Source organism: Aythya ferina (assembly GCF_964211825.1).
Source record: "Aythya ferina genome assembly, chromosome: 12".
NCBI classification, from domain to species: Eukaryota; Metazoa; Chordata; class Aves; order Anseriformes; family Anatidae; genus Aythya; species Aythya ferina.
The window spans coordinates 5,306,217-5,322,359 of NC_140308.1; the positions used below are offsets into that span (position 1 = coordinate 5,306,217).

The 16,143-nt window shown below is 39.7% G+C and overlaps 1 protein-coding gene across 2 annotated transcripts in view; it reads left to right on the forward strand.

Moving 5' to 3' along the window:
• The window catches only part of LOC311443241 (uncharacterized protein), an 88,760-nt gene that overhangs the window by 31,779 nt on the left and 40,838 nt on the right, over positions 1-16,143 (forward strand). The gene's annotated exons all lie outside the window — the stretch shown is intronic.

Genomic DNA, 16,143 nt, shown 5'->3' on the forward strand with positions numbered 1-16,143 from the left:
TACCAAAGCAACTGCTATATTATGTATTACTAATGCTATTTTTAAGATAAAGAACATTGGTAAGGCACACATATCGGTATCTCTTAGGAACAAGTACACGCTTTGCAAAGGGGAAAACACCAGAACTATTGTAATCACCAAATTTAAAAGGAAAAGAAAAGGAATTTTTGACCTGTTTGCTCTGTATTTCCTTATAATTGAGATTTATCACAGTTTTACAGCATTGCAAAATATTCATACAAGATTTTTAGGTAATATTCAGGAAAAAAAAAAAAGGGAAATTGTAGCAAGCAACAGTAAAGGCTAAGAGAAATACTTTTTGATTCGGGATAAGTCAGGTAGATCAGGCAGTATTTGCAATCTACAGCATGCAGCTGAACAGGCAACATTTATGTAATTACAGAAAAAGGCTCTATAAATACAAGCCATGGATAGCTTTCGTCCTTTCTCTTCTGCTCAGCCAGTAGAATAGTCCTCTGTCATTGCTCGGAGAGCTGAGAACATAATGTGCTCTGTATTTCTTGCCACAGAGCAAATGCTTGGGACAGAAGATGTTTGCATATCACTGTTATGGGCCAAACAACTATGATTCTGTGTCATAGTGGAAAATAATAGCACATGACGTAAGCTTCAGTAAATCATTTTTGTCCTAAGTGCACTTAGAACCGAGTTACAGACTTTTAAAATGCCTGTTTCTGCTCGTTCTGGCATTCCAAGAGGGCACAGAAGAATACGGTCAGTTTACGAAGAGTTGGATTTTATAAATTATATTCCAGCCTTTTCTGATAGCAGCATGCTCATGAGTAGACTGACGTTTCCTTGATTCTAGTTGCACTTCAATGTTGCTTACAAGATAATAGTTTCCAAAAAAATCCTGGTCCATGGCTCACTGTAGCCAGTGCATTGTGAGTGCCTAATGTTGATCAAAGTCCTTCAGATGGGATAAGTGATGCTATTCCTGGACACTATGGTGTGTTTCTTTTTTTTTTTTTTTTTTTTTTCTAAGCCTGTAGGGTTATGAATGTGAACATAGCTTTCTGGAAGTATTAGTCAAAGATCTGTTTCCAGAAACTCTGGAAAATTTTTTTTTTTTTTTTTTTTTTTTTTTTTTTTTTTTTTTTCAAAAATGCTTGCAACCTGACTTATTCCCTGCAGAACCTTGTATCTGTGACCAGCCAAGGTAAAACAATTGTCAGATTGAAACTAGCAAGGCTATTATGATGCTTTAAATGAAAATTAAGATGTTCTGGAACAAATATTTTGCTTACGGTGAAAAAAAAGGTTATATATGACTTGCCCAAATTCAGTCCTACTTCCCACTTGCAGTAAGTGCTGATCACCTCCTTGAAAGACCAGCCCATTCAGGCTCTGGGTTATTCACTTAGATAAAGCTACCTATGTGATTTTGTGGCTGAAGAGTAGGGATGGAAATGAGCACTCAAGAAATATTACATTTATGTAGTGTAGGGGGGAAAAAAAAAAAAAGCAACAGCAATGAGAATAACTCACAAAAGACGTTTTCTCAATTTTGTTTTAAAGGAGCATTTGCCCAGCTCTGGGTCAGACTTTCAGAGCTGCATAAATAAGACAAATTCCAATGAAAGAAGCATGGCTGGGTTTTTCCTACAACTCATTGTGATCTATTCTATTTGCTTAGTGAAATAATTGATTTATGTGCTATTACTAATCTGTCCTGTAACTTCTTCAGTCATTTTTGTTGCTGGCTGAATAATCCTTCAGGTTTCCTGCTCTCCTGTCTGATGAATAACAGCAGTGTCTAAGTCCATTGCTAATCCAGTATTAGTCATTTCACCACTCAGGTGCAGTATCCGTCTCTCCAGGTAATCATCTGGGTAAGTATTTGGGGAGAAGCATGAGCCATGGGTCGGGGCATGCGTTCTCTGTGGTTGAGGCATGCAGAACACTGCAGGAGAACTTTGATTTCTGAAATGAAGATTGAAGTAGGTAAGACATCAAAGTCCACGCAGCACTCTCCATTTTCTCTGTAAATGGTAGAAATCCTATTGGCATCTGGTAGGAAGTAGGTATGAAACATTGAAAGATACTTCGTTGCATCTACTATGCCTATGCCCTGGTGGAAATGGACAATTCGTTTTGAGAATCCAAGAGTGTCGCTTTCAACAAAGAGGTGAAGATGTGAGCGGAGGTGTGAGAAGAGATGCATCTGTTTTAATTTGTCTTTATTCTTCAACTCTGCGTACTAAGGGCTTTTCCTGGCTCCCTCTGCTGGCTATGAAGCTGGCTTAGCAATTTTTTTCCACTACGATATTATTTTTGCTGATTAAAATAGCTATGGCAGCTTTGTATCTGTCTCGGCCTCCCACCCCCTACTATCCGGCTCTACGCATTCTTCTGTGCTTAAACACACGATTGTTTTTATGACTAATTCCTCTCCTTCCTCATTAGATTACTGTGTAATTCATAGTTAAAAAGGAATCCATTCTTTTAAAAAGCAATTGGTTACTCCAAGCACATAAACAAAGGAGCAAAAAAAGAAAAATTGTGGAGTTCCTGAAATATTAAGTAGTAATTTCCAGTACGAGCTGACTTTTTATCAACACTGAAGTTAAATAATGAAAGAAAATAATAACAACAGAGTAGGAGCAGAAGTCCTGACTACGAAATGTTTGTATTATGCTTTATACAATGCCTCTTTCCTAGTCACCTTAGAGTTGAAATACTGCACCTGCTTTACACTATTTAAGCAATATTAATACTTTGGCCTGACACAGAATTTCCATCTCTAGAATATTTAAGTACAAACTGATTAAATCTGACATTTCTCCAGTAGAGGAGGTAATAAATATCATGAGAGATATATCCCAGAACATCCCCAGTCCACAGTAGGGGACACTGATCTGCTAAGATTAAGTAAAACAACAAGTCAACCAAGCAAACAAAACAAAGGAACAAAACAAAGAACCCCAAACCCACCAACCTTTGTTCAGATACTCGCTTTTAATTCTGAATTCCACCACCTGGATCTAGTTTCTACTGCGTGTGCAGTTAAGCACAATTATTAGTATCTAGTTGGTCATTAGCAGACATAGTCATGATATCTATGATCTATGATCTAGTCATGATTTTGGTATTTGCACAAATACCCCATTTAAAGAGCAGCTGTAAGTGTGGCGATGTGCTACCTTAAGCCTTAAAACCTATGAGCACTGTGGCCAGGTGTGTATTAGCTCACCAGGAACAGCAACTGCTTCTGCACTCCCTGTTCTAACCCACTATGGGGGTTTTGGAAATGCTGCCCTGCACCTGTGGGGCTCACTGCATTGCCAGAGCTAAAGGGTAAACGTGGTGGCAGGCAGAAACCTCGGTCAATGCTATCTTGTATTACTCCTGCTGCCGTAATATAGGATTGCTGCGGGATCTTGAATGTTTTTATGCCCCCAGCTTCCTGCTGAGATGATGTTATTGCTTGGGTTAAAAGCTAAGTGAATTTGTGTATGTACACACTCCAGTCAAATACACGATTGCTAATAATCTGCATAGCATGAATGGAAAAGCATTGCAGATGTGGTAACACGGACATTCACTTAAACCAGTAGCTCACGTTTGGTTTGAGGTGAGCTGCTGCAGTCTGGGTTGGAGACTGCACTTCTTTCTGAATTTTGTGCTGCCCTTCTTCTAAAGCTCTTTTGGTTGTTTTTATTTAACAAATGAATAGAAACTTAAACTTAGTGCTTCTTGAAAATTTTCTATGAAAGCTTTTCTATATATTAAAAACAAATTTTCTACCAAGTGAAAAAATTAAGTTTTTAGTGCAGTACAAATAACTCCAATCAAAATGATCAAAATGGTTAAATTTAAGGAAATAGCTTGGAAGTTTGCATTTTTGTTTTGGACAAAAAAAAAAGTATCTATATTTTGAGTGCTGGGGGAAGAGAGAAAGAAATAGCAACTCTGTCATGTTTTGACTAACTTCTCTTGGAAGAGTCCTTGATGTTCTGAGCTGTAAGTTCTCACAGTGTTATGAACTATGTAAACTGATATTTGTAGTTTTGGATCAGTCATAAAACTTGAGATCCTGACTTTCTCTTGCAGCTCTTGTTTAACATTTGATTCATTAAATCAATTAAGTTACAGAGGTGAGTTATTGTTGTGGTACAAATCATCATTTCATAAGATGCCCACCACCCTACCTGGTTGTCTTTCCCTGTTTATTTCTGGCATTTGCTGCAATTCTTTTTGCTGGAAGAACTCCCGTGTTTTCAGAGATGAGGGTAATAGGATCCTGGCTACTTAGGTAATTAAAAGCTTCAACTCGATAACAATTTACATACAGGCCAGTCACATCAGTCTGTTCAGATAAAATATCACAAATGGTGTACTGTCCACACAATGTCTTTCCTCAAAGTTGAATAGAGCCTTAATGTGAAGGCTCGTTGTATTTTGGAGGGTGTCCCCTAGACTGTGCTTACAGATTTTCAAACCCTTATCGTTACATTTTCTGTTAAAGCTAAGGTTAGATGCATAGACTGTCAGTTGGAGAAAGATTTTTGTGTAATTCCATGAAGTTTTTGAACTTCTTATCACATGGGGAGTGTTCCTGATGGAAACGGGATGGTTGGGAGAGATCAAGGGTAAGAATGGGCCATCTGTTAGTAAGGTGGTGATGTGTGATTTTGCCTAAATCGTTTTCATTCAGAAGAAGAATCTTGTAAATGTTAAAATACACTTCATCCAGTTGCTATTTTTTTTCCCCCTTCATAGTTTTTGTGTTAGATAGAGCTGTCTTTTCACCAAGGTTTCTCACGTGCCAGATGCCCTCCGTGTACTGCCGTGCTGCTTAATGTGAAGCAAACGGGGTAGCTTATCTAACGTGACAGGTACAGCTGTCTGCTGCCAAAGCTGTGACAGGACTGACCAGGTTTATCTGGGTGAGTGGTCGTCTTGATGTTGCAACACGGGAGCTGTGAGTCCAGTGGATGAACTGGAACAGTCCAAGGAGATGCATGGCCTCTGATGTGGAAAAGCAGAGGCAGCCTAGATGCTAATGTATAAAGGCTTCAGAAGCTGATGAGTGACATTAGGATGGAGGTTTTGGGGCTGTAGTGGAGGATGTTTGGAATTCCTGTCTCTTGGAAAGTCTGGTAGACTCCATTTGCAATAAAATAGGATGTAAGTCCGTCATTGTGTGGTTAGGCAGGTGGCTCTACATGTGAGTCAGTGGAGGAGTCTCTCAGTGCTAAAACTAATAAGGCATAGACTTCCCAACACCTTGGTGAGTAGACCTATGTTAATGCACTGTAATTACACATAGGAGTATCTGTGGGGTCTCAGAAAGAGGTGCGATTTCTCTACTATTTCTGACACTGATTCTTGGTGTTTCTTCCATTTGCAGACCCTCTGTGCCATTTTCTGATGACAAAACCCATCCCTGAGGGCACAATTGATATTAATGAGGTGTAAATGACAGATGAAGTGAGAGGTGATAGTGTCATCAACCAAAGAAATAAAGAACACTATCATGAACAAGCACAAAACACTCAGGACAGAAATGAACTGTAAATAGTATTGTTGGACAGGTTATATTTTTTTTTTAAAGGTAATGCATTGGAAAAAAGATAATCAGAGCATGAAATATTAGCATGAAATGGCTCTGACTATTGTAGCTCTTAGCAAACATTTTTGTCAGGGCATATATTGTAGGGGATTGAGGAAGATGATTCATTTATTTGTTTAAGAGTGACAGTGAAAGAAGACATGCATGGCCATGGTAAGCTGGTATTTTACAATTTCTGTTTATGAAAGAAGGGGTTGTTGTTTATGGGTCACCACATAAATAAAGGAAGAGAAGGAAAGATGAGGTTTAGCAAAGGTCATGAAAGCTTTAATCTGGAAGTGTATGACGTATGTCCTGATGTGTTAAATTCCCGTGAAGTCTGGCAGGATGTGTGTTTTTTTTTTTTTTCTTGATACGCTGATGGGCTGATTCATACCTGTCCAGCCACTCACAATCCATCTAATTTTTTAATCACTAAAACACATAAAAGCTGCCTTCCAATTTACCAGCACCTGTACAAGCCCAGACTTGAAGAAAGGCCTGAGTTTAAGATGATCAGCACGCAGGTAATTCATTTTCACCCTCACTCTGGCCTAAATTTCACATTTTGTAACAGTGGCTTTGGGTCTTTTCAGTGGCTGATACCCCTTCAGGTTTCCCCAGGCTGCTGGCCTCAGCTCCGTTTGGGTAGAGATGCTGTTAACTTCCCATTCCCCTTGCTGTGGCACAATTGTCTGCACAGCCCCATGTTTTGGAGGCACAGCTGCAAAAAACTGACAGAAATTTGACTTTGCCTCATGCTTCATTTAAAGTGTGCTGTTCTGCATCACGAGCCTGAGCACCGCTCTTCTAGGGTGCTGTGGGGTAAGGCTTAGCTCAGCATAACCTCTGCAAGAGCTTGCATGGCTTTTTGGTGAAATCTGGCCTGTAGCTGCTCATATATGCCCCTTGCAGGCTTTCAGATCACTTTCTGGTTGCCATTCTATTTCTATCATCCCGACTTTGGAAGAATTTTTTCATGAGCTACATAATAAATATACTGGTCTTGGTTGTATGTGATTTCACAGTAAACTTGATATTAACAGGAGTGGTATCAAACTAATAATATGTTCTTGTATCAGTTGTACAATGTATGGAAATATCTCCCTGCTCTGCAGTCATGTCCTCTTAATTATTTTCTTAATTAGTAATGACCTTCAGTGCCTCATTGATGCTTTTGTAATAGCTCCCTGTATTTGGATGCCTAATGTTCTTTAGTAAATTCTTCTTCAGCTGAAAATTCGTCTGTATGCTATACGCTAAAATATGAGTTGTTTGGGGATTACCAAGCAACATCTGGTTAATATATAATTTTGTAGGGTGAGATACACAATAATTTTCTGTAGCAAAAATAACTTATGAAACTCAAAATGGGAAAAACGTGATACGCTTGCTATCATGTACGTTTATGACTCAGTAGAATTTATTAAGGCATAGTGAAATTTGGAGCATTTGTAGCTCAACAGAATGAGAAAACCCCTGTTACTGGATTTAGCTGAGGAGCTGCAGCTCTTTTATTTCTCCAAGAACACCATCAGCTGGATCCCACTCCCATTCAGTCAGCTGGCTTGGATCAGCTGGATCAACTTCTCTTGGTGTAAGTAGGAGTTGGAGTGGGTTGGAGTTGCATAAATTGCTACATGTGGCTGATATTGGAGGATAAAATTTGAATTGCCATTGTATTCTTCTTCTGAAAACCAAATAAAAGATTAAAAAATGCTAGTGTCATTAGTTACAATTCTAATATTTTAGTGTCAGGAAAAATGCAGGCCATGTCTCATTAATTCTTGCTCTGATGCTTGTTCAGGATTTGTTCTTATTTAACACTTGAAGTTCTAATTGTATTACTGGCACTCACAGGTGACACCAGATGTCTATCTGATTAGACGACCGAAAACTTCTCGAGACTATTTTCTAATGCGGATACCTAAATTAAAAATTCATAACACACTTTCCTCAGATATTGTGCAACATTCCTTTAAAATTCAGCGTTCCAGTGAGCCATCTTCCATGATACAATATTCATGGGAAGTAATCACAGAAGGTTGCAATGCAGTCGGAGCAGATTTGTTTGGAAGTTCAGTGGCATTTGTTTGGGAGTCTTTGCAGGGAGCTTGCTCCTCACTCGGTGATGCACTGTGCTAAATTCCTCCCTTCTGCTGTTCCTTGGCATGTTGGCCACTCCTGGGCTGCTTGTGCTGGTGCTGTGTTACTCAGTGTCCTGAAAATAAGTCCTTTAAAATTTGCTAGCTAAACTATTTTGTCTTTTATTTTAGAAGGAGTGTGTAATGAAGCCTGTTTGCTCTGATTTGATAGCGGGATGTTTCACTGGGTAATCTGGTTCCTGTGTCAGGCTACGCATCTGTTGCTCAGTGTGAGCAGCAAAATTATGTGATTTAGCTGTCACCAGCTGATTTAATGTCCGTGGGTTTGGGGGTTAGTAATCAATTCAGATACAACTATTTAACTTGCATTCCCTGGGAGTCTCTTGCCACAATAGGAGGGAGCACAGCAAAATGCTCTGCTTTTCCAAAACATCCCCTTGATCTTATGATTTGACAAAATTTGTTTTGAGAGAGTTTTGTTGCAAGCCTCCAGAAAGAAATTGGCAACTCATCCATAGTCCCCTTAGGGTGATATCTTCAGTGATTTATGTAGGAGTCTGTGGAGCTGAATATGTGGGGAGATTATTTTTGACATTCCTGGCTTGGAGAAATTATGCATTTTGTATGGCTGGATGCACAAGTTCTCAGGTGGCATTGATTTTTTCAAGGTAAAAAATAACGATAGCTAATACGTGTTTTCACATGTAATTATTTTAATTGTATTTTAATTTAGTTTTCTAATCAGAAGTATCATTTTCTTGCTACTTGAATTTAAGTGATTGTGAGGAGTTTCAATCACAGATGTTTAAAGAACTAAGTAATGTTGAAATAAATGCATAAAGTTGAAATATATATTCTGTTTTCCCTTCGGTTCTGTAGGAATTCAGCTGCTTCAAGTGTTGCAGTTGCAATGAGATTCTGCTGGGAGAGCCTGACAGGACACTCAGGTACAGACGTGATAAGTTTCTAGAAATCACAGTGTGATTGCCTAAAACTTCCTAAAATGAGGCTGAACTCAGGGGCCTTTTTATCTCTAGATATGCTTTCCTCTCTAAAAATATGAATGGACTTACTTATTTGAAGGCAATATTTACCCGTATTCTGGCTCTACTTCTTTAAAATTAGTTCCTCTTCTATGTCCTTCTGCAGTAAGAAGCGTGGGACTCTCTCCCTGAGCATCACAGGTGACAGAGCATTTCAAAGCACTCAGTATTTTTATTGGTATCACTGCCTTTGGTACACATGCAGGCATCCACGAACTCCTACCTCTGCCTGTTCTCTTTTGAATTTGTCTTGAATCATTTTTTTTACTGGCTTGCTAACTACATCAGTCTTGTCCCTCATCCCTCAGAGACTGCTGTGCCCTCATCAGGTTGATTTCCTGATCCTGTTCAGTTAGTGGAATTTCCAGTAATTTCATTTAATTTTGGGTCCCGGTACTATGCTCCTTTCCTTCTGATGCTGCCAGTTAACTTCCTTCTCACCCTATCATCAGTAAGGTCTCATAGCTGAGGTACAGCCAACTCCATTTCCTGTCCTCAATGTGCTTTCAAGATAGCTCTTTGGTTTTCTTTGACACCCACCTTCTACTCCCACTCCTTCGCTGTGGTTCCCTCATCATGGAAATGTCTGCTCGGATCGAATACACAAATGTGCTCCGGGAGCTCTGCTCTCACAGAGGAAAATAGTTGTCGGAGGGCTGCGAATAAAACAGGCTCGGAGCTGAATGGAGCGGCTGCTTTTAGGAAAGAGAAGCATTGCAGTGCATTGCAGAGCAGCATGACTTGGATGAGGTATAAGTGACTCACTTAAAGCCATTCCTTGTTTTTTTCTGTGAACCAAATGTGTTTCTAAGCTGAGAGAATAAATGTGACATAAACCTGGAAAGGAGACTCCAGATCATTGTGGCATTCCGTGGTTTCGTTAGTGTGGCAGACTGCGTGTAGTATGGTTTCTTGACAGTTAGGAATAGGTTTTGGTTTGCCTACACACTTGAAACCGAACCAAGAGACTTTCCTGTTTTCTTAACATATGATCAGCAAACATAACTCTTGTTACACTACATACGTAATTCCCATAATATTGTCGGTTGTGCCCTGACGTAACGTGTAAAGACACAGAGGATCATTTCTTCAGGAGATGTAAGCTAGTGAGGATGAGAGGTGTTCTGACAGCCAGGCACTCACACACCAGATCTTTCTTCCCCATTCTTGAAACAGAAAAATCTGAGCCTGTTCTGGATGGGCAATTGGTAGGTAGGCTCCAATACCACAGCAGATGCCGTTCTCCAGCTTGAAGCAGAGAAGGTACGTGTGGAGGCAACAGAGACAAGCAAATGCTTCAGATGGAGTTGCATAATTCCTATTATCGAAAAAATAATTGAGCAATAATGTAAGTCAGTAGCTCGTTCTCTTCAGTTGGGATAGCTTAAGCTTCCCAGTATCAACTTATACTTATCAGAGAGTAATGCATCAGCATCAGTGTACCTGTCAGACGCGCAGGGTACAAGCAGCGTTTGCTAGATGGACTGCAGCAGTTTATACAGATAATAAGGTCTTTATTATAAGAGTGGTTACTAGAGGTACAGCCAAGTTGTGCTAAGTGCTGCATAAATGACCAAGATGAAGCAAGACAAACTGTTTCACACGTGCCAGTGACCGAACTGAAAGGAGAAGGCAGGCTTTTTGGTTCGTGCCTACCTCAGACCATGCTATCTTTGCGTGTAAACAGTGACAGCAGAAATGAATGCCAGAAAAATGTGTGTCCATCCTCACGTCTTTAAAACCGATTGCAAAATAGGTTTTTTTTGAGGCACTAGTAAACATTTTGCTCTTAAAGAAGAAACAGGTAAGGCTCATTTTGTTGGGAGATTATCCGAAGGGCTTATTTGCCTTTGAGTATCCTGGTTGGCAGTGAGGGCTGCAGCAAAACCCTTGAGTGTGTCAGGCTGTGTGCGTGCTGGCTGGAAGGCTTGTTTGGGATTTGTTGGCTTTATGTACCATGTTGGTTCACTTACCATGGCTGGGTTGAATATGTAGTGTCTGAAATAAATATACATGTATCTTACCACAGTGATTATTCACTGTTTCTTTTGTTTAGATTTTAGATTGGGGTCCCAGTATTCCCTTGCTTAGAAAGATCAAGAAAGCATGATGTGCACTTCTAACGTTGTTTTCTAATTTTTAGAAAAGAGACTAATGACAATGAGCGGTGTCTGATGATGATAATAATACTAGTGTGTTGTTCAAGACAAGTTAAAATAGGGAAAAGCAAATGATAGCAGTGAGTCAGCCTTTCAGAGCAAATATCTAGCACAGACCTTTACTCTGGGTGACACTATCACAATGCACTCGACCAGAAAATCCTCTACCAGAGGCCTTTTCTGAAGATGTCACAGAGAGAAAAACGCTCAATGTAGTAGCCATATATATTGAGAATGATCAAGGGAAGATTTAGGAAAAACTAAAGAGCTGAAAATCTAATTTCAGATATGAGGAAAATGCTGGACCCATAAATAAATAATAGCCATGGAGCATTTAGAACTGCAGGATTAATTATAGCCTTAATAGAAGGCTGAGAGCGAGAGCCTACTGTGAAGGCATTACCGGGCTGATTAAGGCCAGTCTTGGAAACAGAACACTCATGAATATCTGTTTTGAATGACACCTGAAAATGCTGGTGCAGAAACCCAGCATGGAGTTATGCAATCTCATACACAAAGGAGAGGTATGTGCCAGAGGCCAGGCAGACATCTGACTTGCAACTGATACTTCCATTCTGCTTTGTGTTCAGATCAGTTAGCACATCAGTGATAAACACAACTATCTGGAAAATCAAGCCTATTTTTATGGAAATGTTAAGTTCCAGTTTGTTTTTCTGGTGTATTTTTGTAATTTTGCTGTCTCCTTTAGTCAGAATTGTTCTTCAGATTGGCCGATATGAAACTAGCGTGGATTTTTGGTATATATGAACAAACTGTGTTTGGAATATGCCACCAAGTAGTTGATGGATAAATAAAGAAAAAGTAATCTTTTTCAACTTGTCTGAAGAAAGCAGCTGTAATTTTCTGAGTTAATTACTTTCTATGAGCAGGAGAATTATTAAAATAGCTAGAAATTGCACTAGGTTTTCTGAAGTAGATAACAGAGAATGTTTTTTCCAAATTGTGAATTCAATTGCGGGCTGTAGTGAGAAGGGTGATGTTACAAATCTCATTGATAGGCAATTTGTCCAGGACGTAGTATTCATAGATTTGTTGAGTGCGTCTTTCATCCTGCAAGTACAACATGTTCTTGTGTAATTTTACTCAGGTGATCAATTTAAATTAGAAGATTAGGAACAAGTAGACATCTGTGGACGGCAGTGGTGTGTCATACTCCCAGACCTCGCATCGGGGATGGGATGGTGGTAATGATGGTTAGTACGATTATGATTCAGCTCTGCCTGTTTATTTGTGATGAGGTTAAATGATCGCAGATTGGCTGCCGTCCAGTGAAATGGCTGAAGCGTGGATAGACGTGGGACATGCTCATCAGCAAATTTAACAATAAATTTAGGATTTAGTTGAGCTTATTGGAGATGGCATTAAGGCTGATGGCAGTTGCCCTCTTCAGATCTTCATAAACATCCTTTGTTTGGCTGAGGTCATTGTTGTGGAGCTATGACAAAGCCGAGATGCAGGAAACTCTGTACATTTTGCCTCGGCAGATAACTGGAAGTATGCCACGGTGCTTTTTCTTCTCTTTCACTTTGAGAGTTTAGACTTTCCATGTCAGGAATATTAGAATATTTGTGCATGAGGTTAGGTCCTGTTGCTCACAGCAAAAGCTGAATGTTGGTAGAAAACATTTCCATTTCTAACAACAGCAGAACGCTCATTTTGAGATACAGACTTGAATATACTACCCTGCTCTGCAGGTTTCCATTTTCTCAGCTAACATCTGTAAATAACTTTCAACTTGTCCCTATTGATTCCCCAGCTGCTCTATCTCCCTTGTCGCTAATGTCAGAGACAGATGAGTTTTGAGGGGAGTGCAAGAAGGCTGGAACAGGAGTGCTGCAAAGAGCCACGGAGCAGTCGGGATGCTCCAGTTTGTCACCAGTATTCTTCTGGCGCCCAGAGTCTGGAAATTCATTGAAGTCATACAGGTTTTCTGAAAATCCACCCTGAACATTTACATATGAACAGCAAAAAACATGAGTTTACTTTGTATTTAATAATGAATCATCTTCCTTTTCCTTCTTTTATTCTGTTTCCTCTCTGTGTTTTATCTTCCACTCACTGAATTCAATCGTAAAACTCAAATTGGCTTAAGTGGGACAGGATCAGTTCCTGTGCCAGGAGGAATTATTATAATAGGGTGAAGATAATCTGGCATTTGATGTTTTATGTAATGATATCGTGATATTTTCAGGATTGTGTTTACCTATGAGTTCTGATTGAAGTTATGAAGCTACTGCCTGGAAACATTTTCCCCTGTAGATATGAAATCATACCCAGACTGTGTGTTTTACAGGCAGGTGGTATCGGAGGGTCAGTAAGCATCAGAACCCGTTCCAGTCTAAGCATTGGACACTGCAATAGCTGATCATTAAATAAACATGACTGTCAGGTTTGTCCTCAGTTATTTAGAAGATGGTAATTTCCTTGGAAACTGGAGTACGAGACTGTGTGTTAAGGCTCGGACTTGAGAACCACGGATGCCTTCTAGGTAGGAATGCAAATAATCTGTGAGAAAAAGGGAGAAGATAGAAGGCTTTACCTCATTGATAGGAAGAGCATTTTTAGCTGTAGGACAGCTGAAAAAAAGAGCAAAACTGCTTGCCTAAAAAGGACAGCAAAACCAAGGGAGGGTTTGCTAATCAGAGATGAAAATAGATACAAGAGAGGAGAGTCAACTGCTACAGAAAGGCCAAGGCAAAAAGCAATGCCAGAGCCCCCTTAGGCCAAGCAAAACGTAGATGTACCTACCAACGCCGGCAGGTCCAAAAGCATTAGGTTCAGTGATGGTTGGTGCACAGCTGATGTATATATACAGAGAAAATCTGACACATCCCAGCTGGGTCAGGCATACTGCACAATTGTACACAGCCTGTGCATCATATGTGCAGTGAAGCTGATGCAGTGCTCTACGCATATGGGATTCAGTGTTGCTGTGAGCTGGCCATTTTGGTAGGACAGGCATCCAGCATTTAGACAAATGTGTTCAGTCAGTGCTCAGAGCAGCACAGAGAGGGAGATTTCCTGCTATAAACCACGGAGCAGTATCCACACTGGGAGAGCTGGCAGGGCTGTTGAACATACCTGGATCCAATGCATTTGGGACCCAAACACATCTGTGTGTGAGCTCAACCAGGAAGATACAACTCCCAAAGTTTTCAGCCTGCATAGAACAGGATTGTGTTCACAAATTCTAGTCCTTTTAGCTTGGGGAAAAAATGAAAAATAATAAAAAACCCAAACACAACCCCCCAAACATTTTGGATGAAGGTCAGCTTGAGTAATGCTGCATTTATTCTTACAGATACTTTTTACTCATTATATTCAGTTCCCTCCCTTCTCTCCCAAATTTGTCTGTTCATCACTTCCAGCCCACCTGCGCCAGCTTTGCTCTCTTACTCTTTTCTTTCTGGTTTCCCCTTCCTCTGTGTACACACAGCCTCCAGTTTCTCCTTTATTCTCCTGTCCCGTGAGGCAGCATTTCTGCAAGCTGCATTCCTTACTTAACAGGATTTGTGTGTTGTTTTTATTTTTCTTTCCTTACCACTGTACTAGGAAGGTGAGTCCCAGGGCAATTAGGGATACACATGTCAACAACTGAGTCTCATGAAAACTGCAGAGCTGGAAGTTTGCTGCATCTGTGTTTTATTTTATTTGAAGTGGTTTAGTATCTTGTATAAGTTCCTGTCAAAAGCCATGGTGCTCTTCGTGTTTCGTGGACACCTGGAATTGTTTGAGAGTCTCAGTTTTACGGTTGAAGTTCCTGGGTGAATAAATAATACACAGTTTAATAAGGGGTGCAGCAACATGGATGTTAACCTAAAATAACAGCACAGAATCATTTTCATGGCCTTCACCAGTGTTCATGAGAGTCAGTGGGAGGTTCTTCATTGGCTTCAATGGGATTTTCATCAAGCCTGTTGGGAATACTGTACTAAACCTCGCTCCAGACAGCAAGCTTTATAATACACTGTACGTAAAATGAAGTAATAATTGTCTGGCAAAAAATACTGGACTGAAGCCAAAGGTCAGTACAAATCAGCTGTCATGGAAGGCTCAAAGGTTGTTCAGGTTCTGTGTAACTGTTCCTTATGTGTGATAAGGATATGTGAGAGTACATTTTACAGTGAGAAACTACCTGTTTAGCTGGGAGGGTGCATTCTGCGAGGTATTAGTGGGATTGCACTAATTAGTGGGACTGCAATATTTCCTCAAGAATGTCTGCATGTGATGAGATCTCCAAATGTGAGCCCTCACCACATACCTGCCAGGGAAGGTGTTTCAGGTGACATAGCACTGGCATTGAAAAGACACCTTTACTTCTACCTTCACTGTTTGTGTTCATTAATGGAGACAAACTCCCAAATCTGTCTGAGTCATTAGCAGTAGCAAAGTATTTGAAAATTGCAAAATGTCTTGAGATGTTTGTAGAAACAGAAGTAAATACTGCAAGCAAAATAATGGATATTAATAATTTCCTTGCTCATTCAAGATTAATGATGTCAGGGTTAATCACCGCCCTATAAATACCCAAATAAATAAAATAGATTAGGCAAGTATTATCTGAGCATTTGCCTGGCTATCTGGCTTTCTCAGGATCATTAATTATTGACTTTTCAGAACTTGTTTCTAATTGACTTTAAATTTCCAGTATAGAATACTTGCAAAGAATGTCTAGAATTTTTTGAATCACCTATGAAGTTTCTTTCCACCAAATACATATGTAACCCAGAATAACTACCCTCAGGTCTTGCATGCAAGAAATATGAACCAACAACTGAGAAGCTGTGATTAGATCAATTAGTTTAGAAACACTGCCTGAAAATTATTCCCATATCTTTTATTAAGAAAAAGTAAGAGCTTAATACAGCAACTTAATCTGTTCTTTGACCTCCTCTATGAGTTGGAAAACAACACAGACAATGAATAAAACATTTAGCCTGAAAAAAAAGAGTTAATCACTTCTTTCAAAAAGGAGAAATAGCCAGTGGTGACCATAATTCTGCTGAATATTTTGCATAAAAAGTCCGTTTATACAAAGCTGAAAGACTTAACCTGTACTCTGTCTTCAGAGTGCCTGGAGATGCATAACATGATGTTGTATTTAACAAAAATATTACATGGATGATTAGTTATATCTGAATATACCTCATATCTGAGTCACTTTTGCCTTGATTGTAGTGATTAAATAGCTTTTGTTTTAGCTTAGAATCTGAGGATGCTTTTGAAAGGTGCAGACTGCT